The 22,051-nt window shown below is 42.2% G+C and overlaps 1 protein-coding gene across 4 annotated transcripts in view; it reads right to left on the reverse strand.

Moving 5' to 3' along the window:
• Positions 1 to 22,051, reverse strand: part of RAI2 (retinoic acid induced 2) — a 78,577-nt gene that overhangs the window by 39,558 nt on the left and 16,968 nt on the right. The window contains exon 2 of one of the 4 annotated variants that reach the window (XR_008556924.1): positions 17,495 to 19,255. The exons of the other annotated variants lie outside the window; for them this stretch is intronic. The gene's annotated coding sequence lies outside the window, so the exon portion shown is untranslated. Of the gene's footprint in view, positions 1 to 17,494; positions 19,256 to 22,051 lie in introns of those variants that run through there. 4 annotated transcript variants of the gene reach the window in all.

Here is a 22,051-nt window from a genome sequence, read left to right on the forward strand (position 1 = left end):
GGAGTGTGCAGGAGGCAGCTGATCGATGTTTCTCTCTCATCGATGTTTCTAACTCTCTATTCTTCTCCCTTCCTCTCTGTAAAAAATCAATAAAATATATATTAAAAAAAAGAGTAGAGCCTTGGCAAATTTTTGTTTGCCCACTCGCTGATGTTCATCCTTTTATTCTCTTATCGCTCTTTATTCTTTTAATCATCCAAAACCAGAATCCAAAAAGGATCCAAAATCTATTTATGTCTCTAGCCCACCAACCCAGGAACAGTCAGATGTCCTGAGCACTCAGTAGAATAATAAACAAAAGTAAAACTTGGGAAGTACTACATGTGACCTGATTTGAAGGCCTTTGAAGGAATCATATAGTTGATGGGATTTCAAAATTGGATTTCAGTTAATGAATAAAAGTATAATCTAGAGTCCATGGCATTTGCTGAGATGCTATTTCATGGCCATCTGTGTGGCAAAATATTGTTTGGGATGGTATGAATAAGAGACCCAGTCCAGAGAAATGGACGAGGCCAGCAGTTCTCAAACTTCATTAATCATCAAAATGCCCCTAGGAGAGCTCTCGAGAACACAGTCTCTGTCAGGCCTCCAAAAGCCTGACCCAATACATTTGATGGGGTCCAGGACCCTGCAGGTTCCAAACTCCCTGCAAGTGATTCTAAGGTCAGCCAGATTGGATTTAGGAACCTCTTGATGAGGTTTCTAAATTGTGTGGAGCAAATTACCAAGTACCAGGCACTAACCCATGATCCTTAAATCACTTCCAAAATCCTTAATCATGATGTTTTCCGAGCATTGTTTGAAGCTGCCTTTGATTTATATCTAAGAAAAGGTTTTTAGATACAGGATTTGTTTTACTCCCAGCAAGATGCTCTACATCACTACTACCAATTAGGCAAGTTCATTTCAAAGTTTCGAATCCATATTTGTAATAACCCCCCTCTGCTCATCCAACTTTATGTCTAAACAGTGCAGCAAATGGTTGTACAGTTCCATTTGTGAATTCCACTCTTGTGAATGTATTTCCAAAATTGTTTCAGAATTTCTTTGTCTGGGAAAGCCAGGACTGCTGGTTTTAATAAGAACATGGTTTAAACAGTTATCCAGGTCACTGAGATTTCATGACTTCCCAGAACACAGGCAGCACACAGCACCCAAAGTACCTTCTCTTTTTTATTTTTATTGAATGTATTGGGGTAACATTGGTTAATAAAATTATATAGGTTTCAGGTGTACAATCCTGTAATACATCATCTGTATATTATATTGTGTGTTTACCACCCCAGGTCAAGTCTTCTTCTATCACCATTTATCCCCCAGCCTCTGTACCATCTTCTCCCTGTCTTACCCTCCCTTTCCCTCTGGTAATTAATTTACTATTGTCTGTGTCTATGAAGTGGTGTTTGTTTGTTTGTTTGTTTGTTTGTTTGGCTTAATCCCTTCACATACCTTCTATTTTTAACACAAAGACTGCCCACACACAACTCCACCCTTTCCTCTTACAAAAGGACTCCATCCCCCACTTCCTTCTCCCAAAGTGTAACCAGGCTTAAAAGAATGAAAACTGAGGTTAGACCAAGTGAAAATTAGATCCTGCCCTCAGGTTAAAACTCATCAACATCACAAAGTAATTCACAACAGTGGCTAGCCTCCAGTAGGTACTCAATCGCTAACTGAATAAATTCAAACTATTTGAAAGAAGTCTGGCATCTCTGCTTATGGAAACCCAAACAAGAACTCTCTGAACAACTGAGACATTCCATAGCGTTCTATTACGTAATCAACAAAGTAAAAAAGAACTTTATTTTTAGCTACTGAACTTCACAGGGAAGATCCCAGTCCTATTTAAACTTTGTATTCATCCCTAACCTTCAAATGACAGATGATTTGCTTTTTTAATTTGTATTTTTAAAGAAAAGACTCAAAGATGGCCTTGAGCACATTTAAAACAATACAAAACAACAAGAGAAATAAAGCAGATGGTAAAAAATCATAAATCAGGATAAGCACGCTGAACAAGCTACAAAGGAAGGCATTGTCAAACAGTAAAAGAGAAAGGCACTTGGTTCCTCATGGCTAAGTCTCCATTATTGCTTCCTTGCAAAAGAAAGCTTAGAGGTCATCTAGGGGAGGGTATCATCATTGCTCCTCAAACTTCCACAATTATGGAAAGAACTGCATGAAATAGGGAACTCCAAAAGTTCAGTACTCAGAGCAGGTGGGTGGTATGTTGCTTCCTGTGTGATAGAAAAAGAATGGTTTGGCCCTAGCCGGTTTGATTCAGTGGATAGAGCGTCCGCCTGTGGACTGAAGGGTCCCAGGTTCGATTCCAGCCAAGGGCACATACCCGGGTTGCGGGCTCGATCTTCAGTGTGGGGCGTGCAGGAGGCAGCCAATCAATGATTCTCTCTCATCATTGATGTTTCTATCTCTCCCTCTCTCTTCCTCTCTGAAATCAATAAAAAATATATACATACATAAAAAAAGAAAAGAAAAAGAATGGTTTGGAAGGATCTGTATTTTTTTTCAATTACAATTGACATACAATATTATTGTATATTAGTTTCAGGTGTACAACATAGTTGTTAGACAATCATATACTTTACAAAGTGACCCTCCTGAAGGATCTCTTTTTAACTGTTCAGTGGTACAGGTAGGGAAAGAAGAGACAAAACAAATAAAGAAAGAAAACGCTAACCTAATGTGTATGTGCTGTTTTAACACATGATGAAAACAATGAAAACTCTTCTCCAGAAAAAACTTCCATTCCCATCTTTTCTATAGACATCAATAAAAGGACACCTTTTATAGAAACACCATTGACACCCTCTAGGTTGATGAATACAGTAATGGCCACATAACAATATTTTGGGCAATCACGGACTAGCTATATGAGGAGGTCCCATCTATAATAATAAAAGAGTAAAATGCTAATTAGGCTGGACAGCCAAACAACCTTCCGGACGTCATTCTGGACATCCTTCTGGTTGAAGCTGCAGAGGTGGGGGCCAAGGCAGAGTGGTTAGGGGTGATCAGGCAGGCAGGAGAGCAGTTAGGAGCCAGATTGTGAGAGGGATTGTAAGAGGGATGTCCGACTGCCAGTTTAGGTCCGATCCCGCACTGGCAGTCAGACATCCCCTGAGGGGTCCCAGATTGTAAGAGAGTACAAGCCAGGCTGAGGGACCCCCTCCGATGCATGAATTTTGTGCACTGAGCCTCTAGTAAGATTATAATACAGCTGAACATTTTCTATCTCTTAGTGATGTCATAGTGCAACACATGACACAAATACTTACCACTGTGTTACTATTGATTACAGTATTTAGTAGAATAACGTGTACAGGTTTGTAGCCTAGGAGCAATAGGCTGTACCACATAGCCTAGGTGTGTAGTAGGCTATACACCATCTACATTTGTGTAAATACACTCCATGATGTTCACACAATGATGAAATCACCTAATGACACATTTCTCATTATGTATCTCTGTCAATAAGCAGTGCATGACTGTACAAGAAAGAGACACTAAAATTCAAGACCCATACTACTCGGCTGTCTTTAACACTGGACTAATATTAGGACCATCCCATGGAGATAAGGACTTTAGTTTGGGGGGATTTGTTTTGTTTTGTTGAATCTATGTGATGGCTGGGTGGAATTTAAACTATTCAGGGGCATACATGCCAATAGCTATCTGTGAAATGAATGAATAAATGAAACTGCATGGGCTAGCCTAGTGGTCGGCAAACTCATTAGTCAACAGAGCCAAATATCAACAGTACAATGATTGAAATTTCTTTTGAGAGCCGAAAACCGACTTCTGCGCAAGGGCCACGAAGTTTCAATCGCACTGTACATGCGCGCCTGCACGTGGTATTTTGTGGAGGAGCCACACTCAAGGGGCCAAAGAGCTGCATGTGGCTCGCGAGCCGCAGTTTGCCGACCACTGGCCTGTTAGATCTTACAACAGCTGCCATATATTTCTAATGCATTAAAAGGTTTTTTCTTTTTAACCAACAATAACTGGGCCTCTTAGGCAAGAACACATGTCCATTCATTTTACATAATTTAGGAGTACATGCTGTTCTTTTGTAATACAACAGAGAATCTGGCACTAACTTCTTGCTCCTAAAGCAGTTTACAAACATACTTATTAACTCAAGTATATTAGTTCTGCCCCCACCACCACATTTTATCTACATGACCCAAAAAGATGCAGAAGGTTTGCCAAGGCATGCTTATCAATGTTAATTCATGGGCACGGACAACTCCAAGATCTCCTGCTCACCTCACAACTGGATGTTTCATACCACCTAATGGGTGTCCTCTGGGTGGGAGGCAGGACAGCGGGGGGTCTAAGCAGCACAAAGGATTATATCAATAGACCTAAATTAGTCCACTTCCTTATCATCCCTATGTCCACCCTCTTTGTTTCACAGCCAATTTGTAACACATCAGAGTTTGTTGTAAATTGCTTTTCTAAGCAGCTCTAGAACTTTGTGGATATGCTAAGGATATAAGAATCAGTAGTGGATTGTCTTCACCACCTGCTTCATAGCCTCTGGTATTTTCCCAGTTAAAGCGCTCATTGTCTTATCTCTATCAAAGCAAGCATAGCAGTGGATTGTAATCACTTCTTTAAACTCCACCTTTCTCTCTAGAGGAAGTAGTCTGGAACAGGAGAGGATCACTTGTGCCTTGTTGAATACCACTCTATCCCCCAAACCTTGCAAGGTACATAATGTGTAAATTCAATCATATTTGTTACCTGGATGAGTGAAAAGATGTTCTTCTTTTAAGGTGGCCAACCACCCTGGATCAGGGGGCTTCAAGGACCTCAAACTTTCTGTGCCCAACTGGCAACAGTCCCAGGCAAACCAGGCTGGTTAAAGGGCTTACACTCTCCCTTCGTTTCCAGCTTACAGACCTACCCTTCCCAGGAGTTCCCAGCCCTGCCAAACCTATCTATACAGCTGCTCGCCTTACCCGTCAGCTGAAAGAAGGGGGCAGCCTTCTAAAATGACAACCCTTTGTGCCTCATTTCTGCCTAATGACAACAGTTTCTTTATTTTCCAGATTCAGAAAATGGGAAGGTGTCAGAATGATCAGGAATGATGCCCCAATTTAAGTTACGTTCCTGAGTCTACCCAGAGGCGGGCATGGTGCCAGATACACAGGCACTCTAGGTGAGAAACGGCTCTTCTCCTAGCTGCCTTCAAGCCCACCCTGAGGAATCATGTCCCAATCTGTTTGCTAAGCTATCTTAATATGACTGGCCAAAACCCAGCTCACTTCCCTTTCTTCTATCTCAGGGTTAAAGGAGGTGAGGCAATGAAGCAACCTCTCTGCCCAACACTTCTGTGAGGGATGCAATAAGGGAACATGGAGCTAGCTTGATTTTTAGGGGAAAGATAACCCAAGGCAATACTGGTTTTTAGGATAATAGCACATTTGCTTATGTGATGGTGAATGGATTTTGCCACCAGTTTGGAACAAGTTCACCTGGGGGCATACCATTCTTGCTTATTTCTGGGATGCACTTTTATAGACAACCTAGAAATATTAGTTAAAACTGAATACAAGGGGGAAACTGGAAACAACTTAAATGTCCATCAATAATACATAAACTGTGCTATATTCTCATAATGGAATCTTACAGAGCAATAACAGAGAATGAATTACTGAGACATGCAACAAGCTGGATTAATTTCATATTGAATGAAAGAAAACAGACATCAAAAGATTTATATGAAGTTCAAAACAGGTGATGATTTTCAAAAACTGTTGGAAGGCAAGGTAGTGGTTACCTTGACGGCAGGAGAGAGGTGTTATGTTGATTGGAAAGTGAACTCTTTTCAGGGATGGAAGTGATCTATATCTGCATTTGGATGGTGGCTATATGAATCTACACAATGGGAAACATTTATTAAATTGTACATTTGGCCCCCCTCTCGGGAGCACACCTGCATCTTTCCTTTCCCTCTCTTCTCCCCCCACCCCCTGCCAGGTGGGTTACCTTTGCCTTTCCCTCTTCTAAGCTTCAACAGCCCTTCTTCTGCTTCTGGAACTTGTTTCGTGAGCTTACGCAGCCTAGCTGACTCACTTCTATTACCTCTGTAACTTTCTAAATAAGCTTTTTCTTAAGGTAGGCTCACTTTATGTGCTTTATATGTCTATTAAAAAAATAAAACAAGACAACAAATTACAAAAGCTATGGAGGAGATACTCACTGCCACCTGATCCAGCAAGCCCTGTCATGTAACCCCTGGGAAGCTTTCTTACCTCCTCTGTAAGTACATTCTTCTCCTTACCTGCTTTGGCTGTCAAATTAAATTAGATGAAATCAAGTGGGGTGGTTGTTCAATCTCATTTGTTAAATGTATGCTCGACAAAAGCAACACTGTCAATCTCAATGAAATTAGGGTTTGTCAAACTAAGGATCTGATTTTTTCTCTTTTTAAAATAAAAGACAGCTTTCTGCATTTAGGACTCACTCTCAAATATCTTTATAGCAGCTGTATCTCTCAGCCTATTAGTCAAGGGCAGGCACTCAGCCAGCTGTTTGCTGGATTCAATTTCCCTCCACATGATTATTTCAAAGGTCATGTATATGTTAATTTACTACCTGGTTGTTATTCAAGAGGATTTTATTACATCATTTTATGTTGATTTATTCTTTCTCCTCTTCTAGGAAATTCTGGGTTCTAAAGCAACCAATGGTGGGATAGCTTTGGGAGAGTGTAAGACTTCAAAGAAATCACTGTTGTCATTTTTCAAATTTAAAAAAATGAATACACGCTGGCAATATGTTTTGATTGGACAGGATTATGATTGCCAGTGTCTGGAGCTAGAAGAAGTGGTTTAAACAAAAATTGTTCATGTGAAAAACATAAAATAAGGACAGAAAGCAAGCAAGAGAGTTACCCACAGCATGCCCTATATAAATTATTTGACAGTAGTAATGCCCAGTTGGTGAATTTCACAATGTCTAGGTCCTAATAATTTGATTTAAATTACATTTTCCCTGGGGGCAACCTGAAGGCTTAACTATTTTAAGTCTCCACAGTTTCATTTTCTATAGGTTCTGTGTGGCGACAGTATCCTAAAGCTGGAATACTATGGGAAGAGATTGAAACACCAAGAAGAGAAAGAAGGAAGTTGATTGAAGGCCAGGTTAGAGAGGGGAGATGGCCTCACCAACACAGCTTGTAGAAGGGGAGGGAGGGTCGATGGAGTGGGATTCTATGCATAAGATCATCCTATAGGACAGTGATGGGCAACCTTTTGAGCTTGGTGTGTCAAACTTCGCCAAAAAACTGAGCATAACTCGGGTAGTGTGTCACTTTGAGGAAAAAACTAACTCCAAGACTCTAGTCGCAAATGTTTCATCCTCAGGAGCAGCAAATGTTTCATCCTCGGCATGCGGCCGCGTGTCATCAGAAATGGCTACGCATGTCAGTGCTGACACGCGTGTCATAGGTTCGCCATCACTGCCATAGGAGGAATTACAGAAAAGGATTGGTGGTGCTGCTTCTGGGAAGAGAGTGAGGATGAGAAAGGGAAATGACAGAGAGCCACAAGCAGAGGAGACCTAGAGATAAGGCACCGATAAAAGCACTTCTTGGCTTTCAAAGGAATAGTTCAGTGCCTCCTTTACTTTTCAGCACCTGTATCTATGAGGCCTCACCCACATGTGCTCCTGTATGAGAAAAGAGTGACTCAAAATCAAAATTATCAGTGAGTGATCATCACTGTTCTGCTCAAATATCACATCCAGGTGCTCTTACTAGTACACTGCCATTCAGAAATCTATTAGCTGCGTAGTGGAGTCAGGAACTTCCCTGACCTACTTTTACCAGAGAGTGGAGACTTCTAATTCTGCAATCAGTGAAACAGCAAAATGATTAGAAAATGTGTGTGGTGTTGTGCCAGATCAACTCAGGCAAATAGAGCCCTGGGGCTAGGTTAATAGAATGTAACTTAAACAGCTTGTGTGCTTCTAAATATGCAGGGGTTGGCAAGAACCAGACAATAGGGAGTCCTTCAGAACCCAGAACACGTCTTCCCCCTCCATCAGCCCGACCCTCATAGAGTGAGTTTATCTGTGCACTCAAATCCCCTCCCCACACACCCTTGCTACTTCGACTGTGTCCTACTACAGATGAAGTGTTATCTGTATCTGCAGTGTGACACCTGGATCTCCCTAATGCCTCCAGATTGCCCCAGCTCCACTGAGATAGGTTTATGTGTTTATTCCTCCAGAACTGCAAACTCAAATGCAAATCATCCAATGTTACATAGAATTCTAGCTCTCAGCCCCAAACTCCACCTTCCTCCCCTCCTCTGTTCCCTTTCCTAAGTTGTATGAAAAAATACCCTTCCAAGAAAAGATTAGAAAGAAACTGGACAAACTGCTTTGTGTATTATGATTTTTCACTCCAAAAGGCTTTATCTTAGAATTCTTTTAAATATGTTCACACCTACATTACAACTTCATTTTGGAAAATAAAAAACAAAAGAAAAAATTCATTCAGGTGTCTTAGGCTTTCAACAAATAAAAACTATTTATTTGTATTTGATTTTATTTTTTAAGAAAATGACTATTAGGTCAGAGATATAATTTTTGTTTTTTCTTTTTTGCTTTGTATGTTATAATAAGCCATTTTCCTTGGGGGTACAGAATGGCTTGGAAAACCCTTAAATAACAATGCCCACCCCCATTCTACTCCCCTATCCCAGTGGATATTTTAAATGATTCCATTTATGCACACTTTTCTGCAGTGTTACATCCATTGTGCACAGTATTGGGAATGGCGCTGACAGAGAGGGAGCAATGGGACAAAGGCTGTCTGCATTCACTGCAGCTTGAATATTAAATACTGTTTATTACTGTGCCCCTTTGGGTCAGCCACTGATCTCAAACTTCTCCACAGCAAAGCTATCTGGCAGTGGCTTGGCTGAACCCCAATTGGGTGATGCAAATGGTGCCATGGAATTTGCAAAATTCCCAGACAAAATTAATGTGTGTGCCGGAGAGCATTTTCTAAATTTTATTTTTTAAGTTAGAGTTTATATTCAATACTAGAGGCCCGGTGCATGAAATTCATGCATGGGGGTGTGTCCCTCAGCCCAGCCTGCACCCTCTCCAATCTGGGACCCCTCGAGGGATGTCTGATCACCCTGTAACCACTCCTCTGCCAGCCTGATTGATGCCCAACTGCCCCCCTGCCAGCCCGATTGTCCCTAACTGCCCTCCCCTGCAGACCTGGTCACCCCTAACTGCCCTCCCTGCAGGCCTGGTCACCCCTAACTGCCCTCCCCTGCAGGCCTGGGTCCCCTCCAACTGCCCTTCCCTGCAGGCCCGGTCACCCCCAACTTCCCTCCTCTGCCAGCCTAGTCACCCCTAACGCCCTCCCCTGCAGGCTTGATCGCCCCCAACTGCCCTCCCTTGCATGCCTGGTCCCTCCCCTGCTGGCCATCTTGTGGTGGCCATCTTGTGTCCACATGGGGGCAGGATCTTTGACCACATAGGGGCAGCCATCTTGTGTGTTGGAGTGACATTCAATTTGCATAATACTCTTTTATTAGATAGGATAGAGGCCTGGTGCACGGGTGGGGGCTGCCTGGTTTGCCCTGAATGGTGTCCAGGATCAGGGTGGGAGTTCCCTTGGGGTGTGGGGTGGCCTGGGCAAAGGGCCTGTGTTGGTTTGCAGGCTGGCCACGCCCCCCGGTGACCCAAGCAGAGGCCCTGGTATCTGGGATTTATTTATCTTCTATAATTGAAACTTTGTAGCCTTGAGCAGAGGCCAGGCAGGCCAGGAAGTTTGGCTTCCTCCATCGCTGGGGAAAGCCAAGCCTCCTGCTTACTCCACTGCCGCCATTTTTGTTGGGATTTATTTATCTTCTATAATTGAAACTTTGTAGCCTTGAGTGGAGTCCACGGCCGGCCAGGGTGTACAGGAAGCTTGGCTTCCTCCATTGCCAGGGAAACCCAAGCGTCCTGCTCACTCTGTGGCCTCAGCCATCTTGGTTGGGTTAATTTGCATGCTTGCTCCTGATTGGCTGGTGGGTATAACTTGTGGGTGTAGCAGAGTTATGGTCAATTTGCATGTTACTCTTTTATTAGATAGGATTATTTTGTATTTGTTTCAGCTGTACAGCATAGTGGTTAGATAATCATATACTTCACAAAGTGTTCCCTCTGATATTTCAAGTACCCACCTGGCACCATACACTATTATTGACTATATTCCCTATGCTATACTTTCAATACATCCCTATGACTATTTTGTAACTACCAATCTGTACTTCTCAATACCTTCACCTTTTTCACCCAGTCCCCCAATGCCCCTCCCTTCTGGCAACCATTAGTCTGTTCTCTGTTATCTATGAGTCTGTTTTTATTTTGTTTGTTCTTTTTTTTTCTCTTTAGATTCCACATATAGGTGAAATCATATGGCATTTGTTTTTGGCTTATTTCTCTGTAGATTCCACATATAGGTGAAATCATATGGCATTTGATTTTGGCTTATTTCACTTAGCATAATACCCTCTAGTTCTATCCATTCTATTGCAAATAGTAAGATTTTTCTTTTTTTATGGCTGAGTAATATTCCATTGTATTATGTACCACACCTTTTTTAATCTATTGATGGGCACTTAGGTTGCTTCTATATCTTGGTATTATTAACAGTGCTTCAATGAACATAGGGGTGCATATATTCTTTTGAACTAGTGTTTTCAGTTTCCCAGAGATTATTTTTTTCTTAGAAAGGCACCAAAGAAGGCCTCGAGACAAAGACCCAAGTGCGGATAGTTTTTTAGGAGGAGTTTCAGATTGCTCTGGTGTGGGGGTGGAGGTGGGATGTGAACCTAGAATGGTAGGCAGACATCCTAAGGTGCTTTAACCCTTTGCACTCACTTGCTTTTTTCTCGATTCCTTTATTCTAATGCTAACCGTGTCGAGTCACACTCAACATCTGAGTGCAAAAGGTTAAAGAACAGTTGGCTTCTGTGGGCAATCAGAGATCACTTCCTCTTGGAGTTTACCTCTGAGCTATCCCAACTTGGGGTAGGATGGAGAAAAACACTGGGGTCTATATCCTAATTGTATTGTAGTATTGCCTGGGGGCTGCCCTGGGGATACTAACTCCAGTACCTCTTGGTTGCCCAACACTGATCTAAGCATGCTACCATGGCTAGCACTGAAGTCTTGTCAAGAGCTGCAAGGAGTAGCAGTGAGCTCACAGGTAGGTGGGGTGAGTGCCAGGGACATAAGGACTGGCTTCTGTAGAGAGGGGATCAAGGGTCTGGGTGCTGCAGACACCAAAATATCTGAAAAAAACCACTGTGCAGGTGCAGGCCTGGTCATTCTTCTTCATTTCCTGAAATCCCTTCTAGTGACTGGGGTCAGGCAATAGGCTGAGCTGCCTCAAAGTAAATTGGGCATTTATCGGAGTTGTTTGAACCCAGCCCTATAGGGGCTTCCAATGAGAAAATCTTGGCATTAGATCCCAAATGATAGCCCACAGACACTGCAGAAGCCAGTGGCCCTTCCCAGTAAGCCCCCAAGGAGTAATTTTTACACTGGGAACCCAGGTTCCATAAATATTGTAATCCTCATATATGATGTCTATTTCACAGCAGAACTCTGAGTCCCAGAGAGTTTGCTACTCTGCCACATTGATACTCTCTTCTCTCAAAGGCAGAGATGTAGTCAGATTCAAGACAAGCCATATGCAGGTCAATTGCTTCATCTTTCTTGGGAAACCTGATGGAGTAAGTTGGTGGCTTTGTTGTTATTTGATTTTTGTAAGCTCTATCTTTGTCAAATGCTATCACAGGCAACATTAAGACAGATATATTATATGGCCACCAAAATACATGCTCAAGAATGTTCTTAGCAGCTATATTTTCAATAGCCCCAGACTGGAATCCACCCAGATGTCCGATAGCAGGAGAACAGATAAACAAACTCAGATACATCCATACAATAAGATACTACACTGCAATAAAAAAACATGAACTGCTGATACATGCAGCAACATGGATTGATCTTTTTTTCAAATATATATATTTTTTTATTTCAGAGAGAAAAGGGAGAGGGAGAGATAGAAACATCAATGATGAGAGAGAATCATTGATTGACTGCCTCCTGCATACCACACAAGCCTGCAACCCAGGCATATGCCCTGACTGGGAATCAAACTGGTGACCTCCTGGTTCCTAGGTCAATGCTCAACCGCTGAGCCACACCTGGTTGGGCAACATGGGTGGATCTTAAAAGCACTGTGTAAGTGAAAGCAGCTATCTCTATGAAATTCTAGAAGGGACAAAATTAATATATGGAGACAGAAGTCAGAATTTTGGTTGTTTTGGGGGGTTGTTGACTGGAAAAGGGCTCAAGGGAGCTTTATGGGGTGCTGGAAATTGATTCTATTTTGATATGAGGGGTGGTTACATGGGTGTGTATACATGTAAAAATCCATCATCACTTAAGAATTGTGAACTCCATGCACTTAACTGTATTGTTATACATAACTCAATAAAAAGGTAAACCAAAATGATATTTTTAAAAGAATAATAAAACAAAATGAGACAGCTCTAGATAACACTGCTTCCCTCTCTCTATCTCTGCGAGGTAATACTATGAAGAGCAGAGACATAAGTGCTTTCCTAGATCTTGGCTTCCTGAGTGAGAAAATTATCTAGAAGGTTCTCTTAAGTGAGGCTGGCATTTTTTTGCCAAAGGAAACAGGGAAGAAAGGAGGAAAAACTCAAAGTGAGCAGCATGGGGCCTTTGTTAGGCCACATGAATGTCTCGTTGGATTTAATTGGCGCCCCCTCAAACATATCCACACAGAGTACACTCACACTCTACCAGTATGACACACCACACATCCCCATACAGTCATACATACACACGGAGCACTGCATCACATTCACATACAAAACCACACCACACTACACAGATACATACACAAACACAGGAGATGTTCATCACACACACACACACACACACACACACACACACACACACACACGAGGCAGCCCTTCATGCAGATTCAGCTCTTAGTGCTCCAGCACTGTCTGGGTGATCATCTTCCTCCTGCTGCTAACCACAGCCACTGTCATCATCATTATCATCATTGCCATCATTCCAGGAATGTCCCTCAAGGACAGGATGTCTCAGAGAGCACACAGCTATGCCCACAGACATAGACATCTGCCTGGAGCTACCTGTTGACCCCAAAAGCTGTCCAGGCACATCAGATTTATGCCTGGTTCTGAGTAGTGAATGTCCTGCAACCTTCAGCTCAGTCCCAGCAGGAATCTTGCAGCAATGGCTGGACACCCTACTTCTCACTTTCTTTCTGGCCTACTGCCCACTGCCCCCTCTTCTGAAAGGAAGCCTTGCTTCACTTCTTAGTGAGGGACATCATCTTGCCTTGAGTTCAGATCAGCCCTGGTCTTCCAGACAAAACTGATCTCATTACCATAAGGCTGTAGAGAAACCAGCCAACAGCATGAAGGTGCCACCTCATCCTGTTGGAATGCCAGTGCTTCCTCAATGTTAATCTTTGCCATGGATTTGGAGCATAAATGTGTCATTCCAATAACCTAGAAACCCTTTATTCCACTGTTCTTTGTCATCTTAACTTGAAGAACTAAGCCCATTGAGTCCGTTTCAATATATGATGACTATCTGGATCTTCTATCTATACTAATAAAAGGGTAATATGCAAATTGGTCAGGACACCCTCACAGTAATGAATGAACAGCAGGCTGCATGGGGCGACCAGGCTGGCAGGGGGGTTAGTGAGGGATGACCAAACAACTGAACAGCAGACTGCGTGGAGTGACCAGGCCAGTAGAAGGAGAGGCAGTTGGGGGGCGATAAGGCTGACAGGGGATAGTTGGGGGCAACCAGACTGGCAGGGGGGCACAGTTGGGGGTTACCAGGCTGTTGGGGGCGATCAGGCCAGCAGGCAGAGACAGTAAGGGGTGATCAGGCTGGCAGGGGGGTAAGTTAGGGGTGATCAGGCAGGCAGGCAGGTGAGCAGTTAGGAGCCAGTGGTCCCAGATTGTGAGTGGAATGTCCGACTGCCAGTTTAGGCCCAATCCCTGGGATCGGGCCTAAACTGGCAGTCGGACATCCCCTGAGGGGTGTAGGCTGGGCTGAAGGGACCACCCCCCCCATGCACAAATTTCATGCACCAGGCCTCTAGTAATCTATAAAAATAGGTCTCCACATGTGGGAGACAGTGAAGTATGTCAGTGTCCTCATAATGTCCCTCATAGGATTCTACCCCAAAAGGAGAGGCAGAAACACAGTTGTCACAGCTCTGTTGTGTTGTAAAGATTGAGAACAGTCTAAACAATAACCAAGGGGGGACTGGTTAATTATTGCAGATCATTACATAGACTATTACTAGTAATTGCAAAGGATGACCCAGTTTGGTATGTCCTGACATGGAAATTATGCCTTAGAAAATTATTTAAGGGGAAAATAACTGAAAAAGTCATGTGTCAGGAGATAATATAGATTTTATATATACAAAGTGAACTAATTTTTGTTGAATGTGTGTATATATTAAGAGCTTGTACCAGTTTTTTCTGATAAGATTGCAGATGGTTGTTCCTTTCTTTGTTCTGGATGTCTATAATGTTTTTATTTTTTAATGTGTTACTTTTTCCAGTAAGAAATACAAGATGAGAGACTAAAATATCTTCTTCTAAGGGTGCATCACTGATTCCCCATCTATTCTTTTTAAAGTCATGGGTTACACATCCTAAGAGGCAGCTGGACCTTAAAACCAAGCAGACCTGGATGAATAGTGGGTCCAGCATTTTCTAGCTGTGACTTTACTTTGTTCAACCTTCTTTTCTTTCATTATCAACAAGCCTCATTGAGAGCCTACTCAATGCCACTCTGTGCCAACTCTGGAGGCCATGATGGCGGGCAATACAATCACCCCCTTACCAACTTGGAGTAGTATCTACAGCTGTAAAATGAGGATAACTTTGCAGGCTGACTGAATGGATTATTATTAACATAAACAATTCCTGGCACATAAAAGGGCTTTGAAAATTGTCAGCTACTTTTTTAAACACCAGAGGAGTATGACTTAGTTAAGGTAGGATAGACTGCCTAAGAAATCATACTTATTTTTTGTTTTGTTTTTTTAGAAATCACACTTGTAATGGCTCACTAATGGAAGCTTATTTCTTATTTATTTAACAGTCTAGGGTGGGGGTTCCAGACCAGGCACTTTCTTTTTTAAAAAAATATATTTTTATTTATTTCAGAGAGGAAGGGAGAGGGAGAGAGAGAAATATCAATGATGAGAGAGAATCATCAATTGGCTGCCTTCTGCATGCCCCCTAGTGGGGATCGAGCCCACAACCCAAGCATGTGCCCTTGACCGGAATCAAACCCAGGACCCTTCAGTCCACAGGCTGATGCTCTATCCACTGAGCCAAACCAGCTAGGGCCAACCCAGGCACTTTCTTGCAATGATCCTCATCAGGCACAGGAGGCTCTGTCACCTTACAAGGCTGCCCTGGGGCTTTGCCCCATCCCTGAAAGCCAGTGGATGAGAAAAAAGCTTGGAGGAAAACCTGGAAAGCTTTTTTGATTGGATCAGAACTACACACTGCATTTCCACTCACATTCTATTGGTCAGAATTCAGTCACACGGACTGCAAAGGAGGCTGGTAAATGTAGGCTGGCTGGATTCCTGGGAAGATGAACAAAACAGGTTTGAGGAACTAACAATTGCTGCCATGGTGAAGTAGAGGAAGAAACACACACCCCAGAGACTGTGTTTGTGTATTTATTTGTGTCCAATTTGCAAAAAGCCAAAGCTCTGGGAAGTTCCAAAGCTATTCTTTGCTGAACTTTTAGTTTTCTGAAAGAATTCAACCTCTCTTTTTTTATTATTATTAAGGCTGTCTTGCCACTATCTGAGATACTACCAAAAAACACCAGCCCCCAGCTCTGACTTTCACAAGATTTGAGATGCTTTCAAAAATAAATGCCAACTCATCAGATTCTGTGTGAAAGAGATGCCAACACACATATAACTCACCCTAAAAGTTGCAGACAGAAGCTTCACTGTGCATACACTGTCACTTCTCCTCTTCTAAAGAGCCTTATATGCCAGCCAGTAAATCCGTGAACTTAATCATATGAACTAAGAGGAAATATTCCTTTTTTCCTTAAGCAGGTGCTTTGCAGAACCAATACTTAATGTGTGTCTTAGAAGCTTACATTATAGAGTCAGAGTGTTAGAAATTAAATTCTATAGTTTGGTTTGCTTTTGTCATCTAGAAGATTGCAGAAAGCCCACAGGTGTGGTTGAGATAAGGCAAGATGTGTCCAACATGATAGTATTCATTCATTCCCTCATTCATTCATTCATTCATTCATTCAATAAATAGATATTGAGTGATTCCTCAATTACAATGGTTCCCATGTTGAGAACTGCCTAAATGATAATCAAGAGGCAGCTGGACCTTAAAGCCAGGCAGACCTTGATATCCTCATTGAGGATCTCAAGATGGAAGGCCCATTCACTGTCTAGTGAGGGAATCAGCTACTGGACACGCAGTTACAATGCAACAGGACACTTGCTACAGGGGAAGGACGCGCAATGGCAGTGGAAGTGCAGATTATTAGAAAGGCCACTGATTATTTCCCATTTCTGATTTAATTGACACAGAAGCATAAAGTAACTCATCAGAATGTCTCCTACACTCATTAGATCAACCAACTGGAAATGCAGAGAGAAAGGCTACACTCTGGATCCCAAGGGTCTTTATTTATGCTGCCATTGGAAAGAGAAGCGGGAATAATACTAGTAGCTACAGATTTTGGATTTCTCCTGTGTACCAGGCATTGTGCATACTTGTCATTCATCTTGCTAGGCAGGTATCACCACTGCCCATTTTACAGATGGCATTTCTGAGGTCCAGAGAAATTAAGATACTTGCCCCATTATGTAGTAATCTGCAGGCCTGGGAATCTGGTCTGTTTGCCTTCAAAGACTGGGCACATTTCACTGCCAATGCTCACTGCCTCCACACATGGAAGATCAGAGGAAAGCAGATCCAGCAGACAGTGGTGGGACCTGCAGCTTACTCAGATTGCTCAGGAGAAGCAGCACAGGAATGGGGAAAGAGGTTGGCCTCAGGAGTCAGTGCTTACTTCCTGGAAGCAATGTGAGTATAGGCTCTTACCACTCATTCATCTATTCAACAATATTTATTAAGCAATGGCTAGGTTCCAGGCATTATTCTAGGTGCTGGTGATATGGCAGTGAGCAAGATGGGGGAGGAGGGCAGAATGGGGAGTAAATATGCTCCCAGTTTTTGTCACACATGAGAAGTAACAAAATATATACCTTTTTATTTTTTTAAAAAAATAAAAATATCTTTTTAAAATATTCCTTTTATTGATTATTTTTTAGAAAGAGAGGAAGGGAGCGAAGATAGAAACATTGATGATGGAGAAACACATATCAACTACCTCATGCATGCCCCCTCACTGGGTATCAAACCCACAACCATGCCCTGACCTGGGATCGAACCAGCAACCTCTATGGTGCATGGGGTGATGCTCAATCCACTGAGTCATGCCAGCTAGGCCCTTTTCATTCTTGATGTTGGTAATTAGAGAAATGTATGTTAGAAATTTAGGGGGGGTTCAATTTAAGCACAATACATTCCATTGTGGAATATACTTTCCAAATCTGGAGAAGATAAAGCATCTATGTATAGGAAAAAAAAGACTTTTAAGGACATGAACCGAACATTGATAGTGGTGATCTTTGGGTGGCAGAGCTGCAAATAATATTTATTCTCTTATTATTGCCTTTCTATATTTGTAAATTTCTAAAATAAGTATGTATTGCTTTTATAATCAGAGAAACAAGATTTACTAAAATGTTAAAGAAACTAAAGCTCCAAAGAACCAGGATCTTCCCCTCCTGACATTTAGGCATTAACTGACAAGTCAGCCAGACAGGGTGATGGCTAGCTCCTCTAGTCATACCGAGTGATATCTTATTTCAGCACATTGCCTGATTATTTCAGAATTCACTCACAGAGGTAGCCACAGGAGGAAATATACACTCATCACTGAGATATTAGGGACTGAATCCTGAAGCTTAATTTTTCATTAGGGCATTGTGCCATTTTTCAATTAAGACAGGTTCATCTTTTTCTTTTTTCTTTTTTTTAAAGTGCTGATGTATAAAACCTCATTTCCTTCCTTAGCACACTGGCCCAAGGATTTTATTTTTAATTGATTTCCACGTGATCCTAAGAGTGACAGAGAAACTAGGCTGGTGAACTGTGTTGCCACAGTGTTCCTGGTGCTGGAAAGGAAACACAGCAATGTGAGAACAATGCTTTGGAAAATCTGTAAAATCCAGTGGAACACACCTAACGCTTGTATGAAAGGGCAGGCATTACTCACAGCAGCCTTGACAGTAAGAATGGAGACTAAAAAGCCGTCCAGCCCTTCAGCAATGAATGTGCCTGGGTGAGTTGGCCAGGTCTCATTTAGAAGCCAAGGAAAAATTGTCTAATAACATTTTGATATAGTGGATGTGTTGTATTATCTTTCTATGAAAAGTATTTTATGTATTTTTGAATAAAAGAAGATTGCCACTTCCCCCTCCCCACCAAATATAAATCTAGAAATAGAAATACCCTCACTCAGATGAACAGAGTCTGTGAGGGGTTTAAGGTTCTTAGCATAAGATTCTGTTTCCTCCTGGAAATATTCTTTCAGAAAAGTAGAAGTGATAGAAGGACCACAGGAAACATCTGTGTGTACAAACAGGCCAGGTCACTAGAAATAAAAATGCATTATGCATCATAAAGTTCTAAATATTTTTATTAACACAGTTTGTTTACCAAGATCTGAGAAATAAGGTTCTCTAAGAGTCCCCTGTCAAATGCTTTCTTCAATATTTTATTTTATTCTCAGGTAGCTCTGAAATCTTATCTTAGATTTTAGCAATGAGTTTTCTATTAAAAGTTATTTCTTTTCCTTCTCAGGCTGAGCAAAGCTCTGGGCCAAGGGGGTTAGAGAATTTGTTTCATAAAACTGACAGCTTGGCGAGCATTCAATCACTTGGCACTACACAGCGCAGGAGAACAAATAAGTCCTTTTCTGATGCTGCTCCAGACACATTACGATGTACGTTCCATAGCTTTACTCCCGCATTTGTCCTGTTTGCCTCCTGCAGCAACATGGAAAAGGGGCAGAAAGCACATCAAAAATTACGATAAAACAGAGGAGGAAGTGATATTAATCAATAATGCTCTCATTTGGAAGTTCGGGGGGAAATGAGCACGTTGGATATACTGTTTTAGGTGGTGGTACCCAGCCTTCCTTTCCAGAAGGCCAATACTTTCAGGGGACTCTGCCATAGTGTTGCCCTGTCTTCAATGCTTCCAGACACGTGTCTTTGCAAGATCCAACAGATGCTTTAATAGGGCAGATAAGGCCAGCCTGGTGGCTGCTTTTGGCAGGGATGGTGCCTAGGGCAGGCTACTGGCTCACAGTCTGGGCATCATTCTGGGCAGCAAGACCAGCTTTCTCCAAACCCTGCACCAGCAGAAATTTCCTGTTTAACAGGCCTAACTCAGAGCAGCCAGAGAAAGGAAACCATTACAAAATCTCTGCCCTCCTCCCTAAAAAAAATTACAGGACTTTTTTGGGGGGAAGGGGAAGTACTCATACACAAAGCTACCACTGAAAAATTCTTGTGTGAGGCACAACTAATCCATGCTATTGGAAGATAGTGGTTACTGTTGGTGAGGGGTAAGGAAGAGGGTATGAGCAGGGGAGCTGGTGTGGTCTCTGTCTCCATCAGGGCACTGGTGACATGAGTGTGCTGTTTGTGAATTTTTTTTCAAACTGTACACCTAATAATACGTGCACTTTTCTGTATGTATGTTAGCATTTTAGATGAAAATCTGAAAATAAAAATCTGTGATGGATAATTTTTAGGATTTCTCCCATCCATATAGCTGGCTTCAAAAATCAAACATTATCAAGAAAAGAATAAACCATATCTGCCCACTGCTTAAAACTTCTGACCTATTAAAAGTGTATGTGAAATACAAAGCCTTTTTAAAATGATGGTACTATCATTTAAGCTTTTACCCACCATGTCCTTTCTGCTTGGGAAAGAATCTATTATAGGCAATTTTGCTATAACTAATATCTATTCCTTATAACATGATGCAGATGGGCACAGAGAACCGACAAAGATCATTTTCACTCTCGGACTCTGGTAGGAGTTGGAGGCTCTTTCCAAAGTCCCAAGTCCTATTTGGGGTCTTTCTTGTTCTTTCACTATCTGAGCCATATGGCCAGAGGAATTGCATTGTTACTTTTTTCACATCTTCCTCTATTTTTCCCTTTCTTTTTTATTTCCCCACACAGAACTCCTCCTTATTCCTGCTGCTGCACAAGAATATAGTCTGATGCTGTTTCCTTTCACTGGTGTCACTGGTATTAGATGAGTGTGTCACCTCACCCTCCATTTCTCTTTGCATTTCTGAAGGTTTGTGCCAGGCCAGGCCTTCATAGGAAAAATCTGTTTAGTTTCATTTACTTGCTATTCCAGGGCTCCTCTGTGCTACCATTTACAACATGCTGCCTGCTTACTTACTGAAGTTTATTCTGAAAGAGAAATAGTTGGGGCGGGGGGAAAGGAAGCTTTTGAAGACAAAAAGTTGTCATTTGGTCTCAAAGAATTATGAATAATGGAGGATTAGGGTTGCTTTGCAAGTTAAGATCTAAATGGACTACTGCTACAAATGATTCTGCATTTTGCTGCTCTAACCATGGTTTCAAGGATGTAGAAACACATTGTGTAAAGAAACTGTTTTGCTTACCTAAGACCCAGTTTAAAATATTCCCATGCCTTGTTAAGGATTTGCAGGTCCCAGATGCCAGCAGGTGACTCCCTCAGATGAACAGGAGGAAAGCAGAATGGAGTTCTCAGGCCCTTATTTTAAGTAAAGCAGGTCAGGTCATTCAGACCCAGAGAAGCTATCTGAAAGGGCTTGGGATATGTTCTTTCTCTTTCCATTCCAAAGCTCCCTTTCTGCTTTACAGTAGTATCACTGTACTGAGTTCCCAGGCTGAACTGAGTGAGTCTCCACTGTTTTGGTCCCAACCAGCTTAGCTGTCCATGTTGTGACACCTCCCCTGGCAGCTGGGGTGACATTTCTCATCCCAGTTTGCCCATGACTGCTTGGATTTTAAAGCTGAAAGTCCCATGTCCCAGGGTCGCACATCTCCAATCCCAGGCAAACCAGGACAGTTGGTTACCCTAGTGGCAGGCCACCAGCTAAACCTCTCTCATCCAGCTGGGCCGAGTTAAGGCCTGAAACAACAGGATTACTCTATGCACCTGCTGCTTACAAATTTGGACCCATTTAAAGCATATGAATTTGGAAAATGAAGGTGCTCCTGGCTGTTGACTATGTCTGTCAGGACCCTCCCACTCCCCATTTTCTGGCCCATTCATTGTTTTCATCACAACTCTCTTCATAAATTGGAGCTCAGATGATTACATGGGCAGTGTCAAGATTTTCTGACCACTCACCTAGTTTGGGTCTGCCCCAACCCTGGCTGCAAAGGGAAATTGGGGCCCAGGTATCCAATTCATCCCCATCCTTAGGGTGTTGTCATAATTTATTCAACCAGCCATTATCAAGTCCTACAGAATCAGTCTCCTCAATACTTCCAGAATTCAATCACTTGCATCCCCATCCACAGCCACTATGCTGCTTCAGTTCAAGTTCATTGCTCTTGCTGGATTATTGCAACAAAGCCTGTTTTAGTCTTCCTCCCTTCCTACCCCAGCTCATTCTCCACTAGGGGGTAAAAAACAAACACATAAAGCAGCTAATGGCACTGGCTTCAGGATAAAGTCCAAGTTCCTTATCAAGGCTTAATAGCTATTTCTAAACATTACTGTAGGTTTAAGTGAGAGCACGTATATTAAATGCCTGGCCAG

This window comes from Eptesicus fuscus, chromosome 1, assembly GCF_027574615.1.
Source record: "Eptesicus fuscus isolate TK198812 chromosome 1, DD_ASM_mEF_20220401, whole genome shotgun sequence".
NCBI classification, from domain to species: domain Eukaryota; kingdom Metazoa; phylum Chordata; class Mammalia; order Chiroptera; family Vespertilionidae; genus Eptesicus; species Eptesicus fuscus.